This window comes from Haemaphysalis longicornis, unplaced genomic scaffold (assembly GCF_048455015.1).
Source record: "Haemaphysalis longicornis isolate Haplotype H1 unplaced genomic scaffold, Haemaphysalis longicornis Haplotype H1 scaffold_8, whole genome shotgun sequence".
Taxonomy (NCBI): domain Eukaryota; kingdom Metazoa; phylum Arthropoda; class Arachnida; order Ixodida; family Ixodidae; genus Haemaphysalis; species Haemaphysalis longicornis.
Genome location: NW_027526445.1, coordinates 92,814,691 through 92,822,294, shown reverse-complemented (window position 1 = coordinate 92,822,294; position 7,604 = coordinate 92,814,691).

Here is a 7,604-nt window from a genome sequence, read left to right as displayed (position 1 = left end):
TCAAATACGCCCTCTCTTTTCCGCATGCTTGCCTTATTTTAATTAAGCGTGCTACTGTATTCTTGCTGCTTGAGTTGTTGACAAACTATACGCTTCGGAGCAGTAGCTCCAAACGGAAAGCAAAGAAAGGTCGGAAAAAGGGATGAAGGGGAAACAGAACAGAGACAGGTGGATAGAGCGTTATTTGTAATCTCGTTTTTCCATAGCATAATGCCGCGATGGATGTTATGGTAGCAGTTCATCTAATGATTGCTGCTACATCGTCGCTTGGCTGAGGTTGAGAGCTTGATGAAAACCGATAGAATTGCCAATGAGGCAATATGATGCACAGTCATGGACGAATGAAATGGGAACACGAAAGTATGAACCAGAAAACACAAATAGCATGAATTCCTTCCATGCAGGTCAAATTAACACGTGGCCTTATTACATTAACAGAGCTCGGAAATGTGGCTTTCCGACTGTACTAAAAGCGAAAAATTGTTGGACTCCACCAAAAGTATTTTACCATTACGTGTGTTCTGTTTCATATTTTTGTGTTCGCAATCCATTTTTCTATGAGTGTACACATTGGCGGTGCTGTAACTTTAAAGGGAAAGGCCTTATATGTGGCAATTTAGTTTTGCATTGGTTGTAACCATTGTATCTACATATATTGACAGGCACTCGCTGGTCAGGCAGGCGGCTTTGTTCGTGCGCTCACAGCGCCAGGAAGACAGAGCCAGAAATCGATGTTATAACGCTGCACCCACTGAGAAGATGAAGATGATGTGATAATGATAGCATGTACACACAGAACAGGAGGATTGTGCACATTCTGAGACCTAGTTCACACCGCTGCTCACGATATGTTAAAAATTCGCGACATCAGAAAAGGAATTATCCCAGAATTTATCACGCCTATTGCTGGCCACAGAATGTTGTGTGCTTGTTAATAATTAGTTACCTATTACATTGTGCCAGCAACGCCATCTTACCTAGTGGCTGCAAAGCGGGGGAAAAGTAGTGCTAATTTAACGCTTTCAAATTAAAGCTTTCAATTTAACGCTTTCAATTCACATGCCTGGCGAAGAAATGAAATTGTGGTCGCGATACTCAGAATTTCAATTGAAGCGCCACCAAATCAAACATTTCGTACTGTACATTTTTTATTATTGGTATTTACGTAGCTCTTCATCGCATTTAGGTTCTTTTTCGTATTTAAAAGGGCCTGAAAGCTGTTAGCAGAGATAAGCTTCCGTTGAAAAATCCTGTGAAAATTCACCTCACTAAGACATCCAGAGTGAAATACATTTCAGAAAATCAACGCACTTTTCTTAATATAACGATGATTAAAGCTTCTTTCATGCAAACTGAGTCAAATCAAAGATAAAAATCCCCATTCACAAAGTCAAAACTCCAGACTGCCAAAGTCCAAGGTCAACAACGCTCATTTTTACTCGGGGTGCACAATTCAAAGTCAACGGTGGCGCAACTAATCCGAAGGAAATGCGGAGCGTAGAGAACACAATTTCGGAACTTTCAACATTATCAGCAATTATATTATATCATAAAAGTTTATTCCAGTGCTATACCTTATTGTGTTTTTTGCTTAGCGACCTCCTATTCTCTAGGTCTCTGTTACGACTGATGTTCCTTCACGTAAACCCATTGTATAAACCTGGCTTACCTGCATAACATCTTCCGTAAAAAATCGCCATCAGTAAAGCACACAAAGACTCCCTTCAAAAAGAGAGCAGGTTAGGGCCCCCAAATGCGCGGATTGGTGAGCTACTACGGTTTTCTGCTGACGCCAGGTTCCGTTCCCCGGTGGGTACAAGCCAGGCACTTTATTCATAACCTGGTGCCATCTACTCTTTCACATTAAACACAGAAGCTGTAATTTTCAGCTACTGTTATGCCTCTGTGGCTCCGCAGAAATGTTCTGGGTTTCGAGGAGAAGTGGGCCTAACAATTGTTCACACATCTTGCTTTGTAACATCGTTTCCTTAAATCATTTATGCTCGTTGTATGTGCTTAAAAGCGTTGTTTGGGTGTCACTTACTTCTGTGTGCTACGGGGCAGCGATTTCGACGCGATTAATTAGTGTTCTGCAGGGCGCAAGAAATGCCGGTTGTATCTACATACAGACGAAATGTGGCTATTCTGGATAGCCAAGGCCAACCAACATCGGTCATAATATTTCACTTTCCCGAATTCCACCGATTCGTAATCAACCTACACTGGTTATTTTAATGATGATCATGTTCTGTGGGCCAGGCTCGCGTAAAAAGTTTACGTTCGTGCACACAATTTTAGGCGAGCTTCCACCGGAATGGAAAATGGCTAATCTGGCACTCATCCCGAAACCCGGCAAGAAACTAGGATTAGAGAATCTAAGACCGATCTCCATCACATCGTGTGCTGGCATGTTAATGGAACATGTAATTCAAGCCAGACTTGTTAGGTATCTGGAAGACGAGGGGATGTACCCAGACTCCATGATAGGTTTCAGGGCGAACCTTTCGGTCTGTGAAGTAATGCTACAAGCCAAGGAGGATATAATTGACAGTACGAGTAAAGATACGAGAGTCATTGTTGGCCTCGATGTAGCCAAAGCTTTTGACAACGTCAGACATTCGGCCATCCTGCGCCACCTGAGCGCCCTAAACGTTGGGACCAAAACATACAACTATGTCAGGGATTTCCTTTTACATCGTACGACTAACATAGAGTTAGGGGGTGCCTCTCTCCGGAACATCGAACTAGGTAATTGGGGCATGCCTCAAGGGACGGTCCTATCTCCGACATTGTTTAACGTAGCCATGATAGGACTATCCGAGAGGCTCGATAAGATAGAAGACCTGAGATACACCATTTACGCGGACGATCTCACTCCGTGGACGAACCCTGGTAGTGACGGGCACATTGAAGATATGCTACAGCAAACCATAGATGAAATTGAAAACGAGTTAGAAACTTTGGGACTCAAGTGCTCGTCCGGAAAATCCGAGGCACTGTTTCTCGTCTTCCAGTACAAGCGGAAAGCGAGCACAGCCACAACATAAGACGTAAAGTAGGAGGACAGCAAATCCCCGCGAGGGACAAGATCAGAGTTCTGGGGTTTTATGTCCAGGACACCTGCAAAAACAGGGATACCATACATCGACTAGAAAATTCGGTGGCACATGTTTTCAGGCTGATGAAACGCATCTCAAACAAGCATGGGGGGATGAAGGAGCGGAACCTTCTCAGGGTGTTTCAGCCCTTCGGTATCAGTAGGACCTTTTTCGTAGCCCCCTACATGAGGCTGACAAAATCCGAGAAGAATAAGTTGGACATAATAATAAGAAAGGGAATCAAATGTGCGGTAGGTCTTCCCCCGAACACGTCAACGGCAAAAATTCTTAGTTTGCGCGTATCGAACACTTTAAATGAACTCATAGAGGCGGCAAATGCATCACAACAGCAGAGACTCTTTGGCAGTAGGACGGGTCGCAAAATACTGGAACGTCTGGGACACCAGACCAGTGAACTAGCCAAAGATACACGCGAGATACCAAAGTCGATCAGGGAGAAAATTAAGGTAACACCCATGCCCAGAAACATGCATTCCGCGTATCACGAAGCTAGACGAAAGAGTAGAGCCAAAGCCCTGCAAACCAGATATGGTGGACAGACGGACGTCCTTTACACCGACGCAGTGGCATATCAGAGTAAAACCGCTTACACAGGAGTAGCGGTTACGGAAAGTGGGGTCCCAGTCTCGTGCTGCACGTTACTGAGTAGGGACACGACGGAAGCCGAGGAGGTAGCCATTGCCTTAGCAATGCCCCGGCCGGAAATTAGAACGATAGTGAGCGACTTTAAATCGGCCATCAGAAATTTCTACCGAGGGAGGATCTCCACCGCCGCTTAGAGTATCCTCGCAAATGTAAAAAATTTTACAACCGAAGAGGTAACGTCAGTGTGGACACCAGCTCATCGGGGACTCATTGGTAATGAGAAAGCACATGCGACCACCCGCGGTCTTACAGTCCGGGCGACCGGCGCCAACGCCGCCGCTGCTGATGTCCAGTCGTTGGCCTCAGCCTTGCATCCCGAACCTCCTTCCCAAATGACGGCGAATGAAGGCCGGGTGACTACAACGAAATCATGGAATATTATAGACTGGAGAGGAAGATACTACCTCCTGCGGATGTGCAGCTAAGAAAAAAAGAGGAAATTTACGGAAGGCGTTTGCAGACGGGAGCTTTCCAGAACCCAGCCCTATATATAAGTGGCATCCAAAAGTTGTTGATCCAAGATGTAAGAAATGTAAGGGTCGAGCGGACCTCGTCCACATGGTGTGGACGTGTCCTTCGTACAAGAAACCTCAGTCGAACCTCCGAAACCCAGCGCAAGATCATCGGTCTCGCCCTAGACGCCGTCAAATCCCAAGGGATACCGGCCGGCCGACTGATGGGGGGGAGGGACCACCTAACGCTCCCTTTTGAATGGTGTGTATTAAAGTTTTCACTGACTGACTGACTGAAGGCACGTAGGAACCACTTTTTTAACAACTTGATGAGCCTGCCCTCCTAATTCAAAAACTAGTAAAATGGTAGTTACGGCTGTATTTACTGACAATTTACAAACTTTACTGCCCCGCAGAACGGTACGTAGGTACTGCTACTAAGTGCGGAACCAACTATTATCGTTACTATAATATACTAACGACATACTGTTGCAAATGAAGAAGAGGGGAAAGCGGGCAGGGGCACGCAGCGCATTATCATCATGGGTAGTTGTTCGAGGACATGGGAGTTGTTCGAGTTGTTGGAAGCCTTGGAGGTCCCTGAGATTTGCTCCGTGACCAGTCCGCAGCTGGACAGCGCGTCTGCAACCATCCTCGATGGAAGGCGGTACGACATCGCCGACGCCTTCCAGCCTAACACATGGAAGGCAAAGGAAATCGGCATACTGGTTGGATCGGACGCCTACTGGAAGGTGGCCACAGGCAAAATAGACCGAATCAATGCAGATCTCACAGCTGCAGAAACAGCTCTAGGTTGGACAATTCAAGGAGCACTCAGATCTACGGCTTGTAGCTTTACTAGCGCCATGGTACTCTCGGGTGGCACACGACGGCGTTAAAAATTTGGCGCACGTGCTGTGTGGCGACGGCGGAACTGCTGTTCCAGTTCATCGCATGAACCCGAGTCGCCTAATGCCTACCCGAGCACTTGCAAGGGATTCAGTACCAAACGCAAAGTAATTGAAGACGTGACGATGGATAAAGGGGCGGAAGGAACGGATAGCTCTAGCGAGCAAACACCGAAGGAAGAACCTGCCCAGAAGATGCCCACTTATCAATCCACTCGAGGACTCAAGAAAAATCGATCCCCCGAAATGGCCCCGAAAGAATACGCACCTAAGGATCCGACGTCGAACCCGAGCGCGTTATCGAAAGAGGGCACCGTAAAGGCATGCTCGAGACGGGTCAGTTCTGGAAGTCCAGCAAAGGGGGAGACGAAGACAAACCGAACGCCCCATGCGTGTTCAGCCAAGCGTAAACATACGCATGTGGAGAAACGCCAGAAACGTAGCTTGGGCAGCAGCAGCGAAGGTACCAACAGGCAGAGCGTAGAGCGCACCAGCCGTTTCTCAAGGCAAACCGAGCCCAAACAGTGTGCACAGCCATTTGTGTCTGCGGAGCCGCAACGTCAGGTTTCGGGTGGCTGCAGGAACCCTCATACGCGGGCCTGTAACCGGAAGGTTTTCACGCTGTCGACTCCATCCCCAAGCGAAGGAAGTCACACGTCGAATACCGACGATGGAGTTGGACGCCATAGCAATCGTGATCCTGGGCGGCAAGGCTCTTCAATTGCAATGGGGACTTCGCCAAGTGTTACCGCCACATGAGAAGTTTCATGTGCAATCTTCCTTTGTAATAACTGCACGTTTTTGAACTCGCCGACTGACCATCTTGGGCGCGCGGGAAGATGTTGCAAATGAAGAAGAGGGGAAAGAGGGGAAATTATGACCTCATAATTGGTGTACCTAGCGTCGAAAAGGCAATTCAAGTGTACGAGGAAGCTCGCAAAATATTCTCCGAGGCCGGAATGGAGATACGAAAATGGGCATCAAACTCAGAGGAGCTCGGACATCAGTTTGTGCGGGACAACGTCGCAATCGAAAATGAAGCGGGAGACGCAATCAGGATGAAGGTGCTGGGAGTCCTATGGGAGCGTGCTGGAGACTGCATTTACCTGTTGACGAAAGACGCATCAGAATTTGCGGCAGCCAATCCGTCAACCAAGCGCACCGTGCTGCAGACGTTTGCGAGGATGTATGATCCCTTGGGATACTTTGCACCATTCACCGTAACGGCCAAGCTTGTGTTCCAGGACCTCTGGAAAAAGAGCCGCTCATGGGATGAACGCCTTCCAGATGACGAACAAGCGCGATGGAACAGCTGGTGCGCCCAATTAACAGAGTTGAATGAGGTCCAGGTTCCACGGTTCATGTTCTCGCATTCGTTCGATGTGGAGGGTTCAATCGAGATCCACGCTTTTTGCGATGCAAGCCCGCGAGCTTACGGCGTTTCTCTATACGTCCGAAAGCTGGGTGACAATGGCCTATATGACACCAGATTGTTAATTAGCAAGAGCCGAGTCGCCCCTATCAAGCCCATCTCCCTGCCTCGGCTAGAGCTTCTTGCCTGCGTTATTGGAGCACGACTCGTACGTTATGCCAAAACAACTGCAATTCTGGAAGACTCCCCCGTCAGTTTGTGGACGGACTCTCTTGTCGCGCTGCACTGGATTACTAGCGCCGCCACAAAGCGTGACAAGTTCGTAGAACACCGCGTGGCCGAAATACGACGACTAACTGCTCCTACAGACTGGAACCATTGCAGCGGGAAAGACAACCCGGCAGATTTATTCACACGAGGTATATCGGCGGCGGCTCTTCTGCACTCAACCCAATGGTGGCACGGACCTTCGTGGCTCCTAGGTCCAAAACAGGAGTTCCCTGAAACGCAGATTGATCATGTTGACCCGAAGGAGCTCGCAGTGTCACAGGAAACTTTGGTTTGCCCTTGCGATGTCACAAAGCACGAACAGCTACTGACCGTAGAGAATTACAGCACCCTCAGGCGCCTTTTGCGGGTCACGGCCTGGATTCTACATTTTCTGCAAAATGCCCAGCGGCGAGGGCCATCAGTAAGCGGTCCCCTCACAGCAACTGAGATAATGAAGGCCGAACGCTACTGGATGCGGCACGTACAGCTGGAGTTATTCAGCACTGAAGTACGCGCACTGTCAGTCGGTCAGACCATTCCTTCTACATCAGCGGTGCTTCGACTTTCACCCTTCATGGATGACGAAGGTCTGCTCCGCGTAGGAGGCCGATTACACAAATTGAATGCCAGCATCGACATCAAGCACCCGATTCTGCTACCTGCGCTGCACAAGTTTACGTACCTCATCGTTTTGGCGGCCCATCACCACACTCTTCACGGTGGAGTCGAAGCCACGCTCACAGAGACACGAGAACGGTTCTGGATTGTGAAGGGACGCCAAACCGTCAAAAGGGTGCTGGCCAAATGTCTGACGTGCAGACGCCGGAGGCTGACTGCC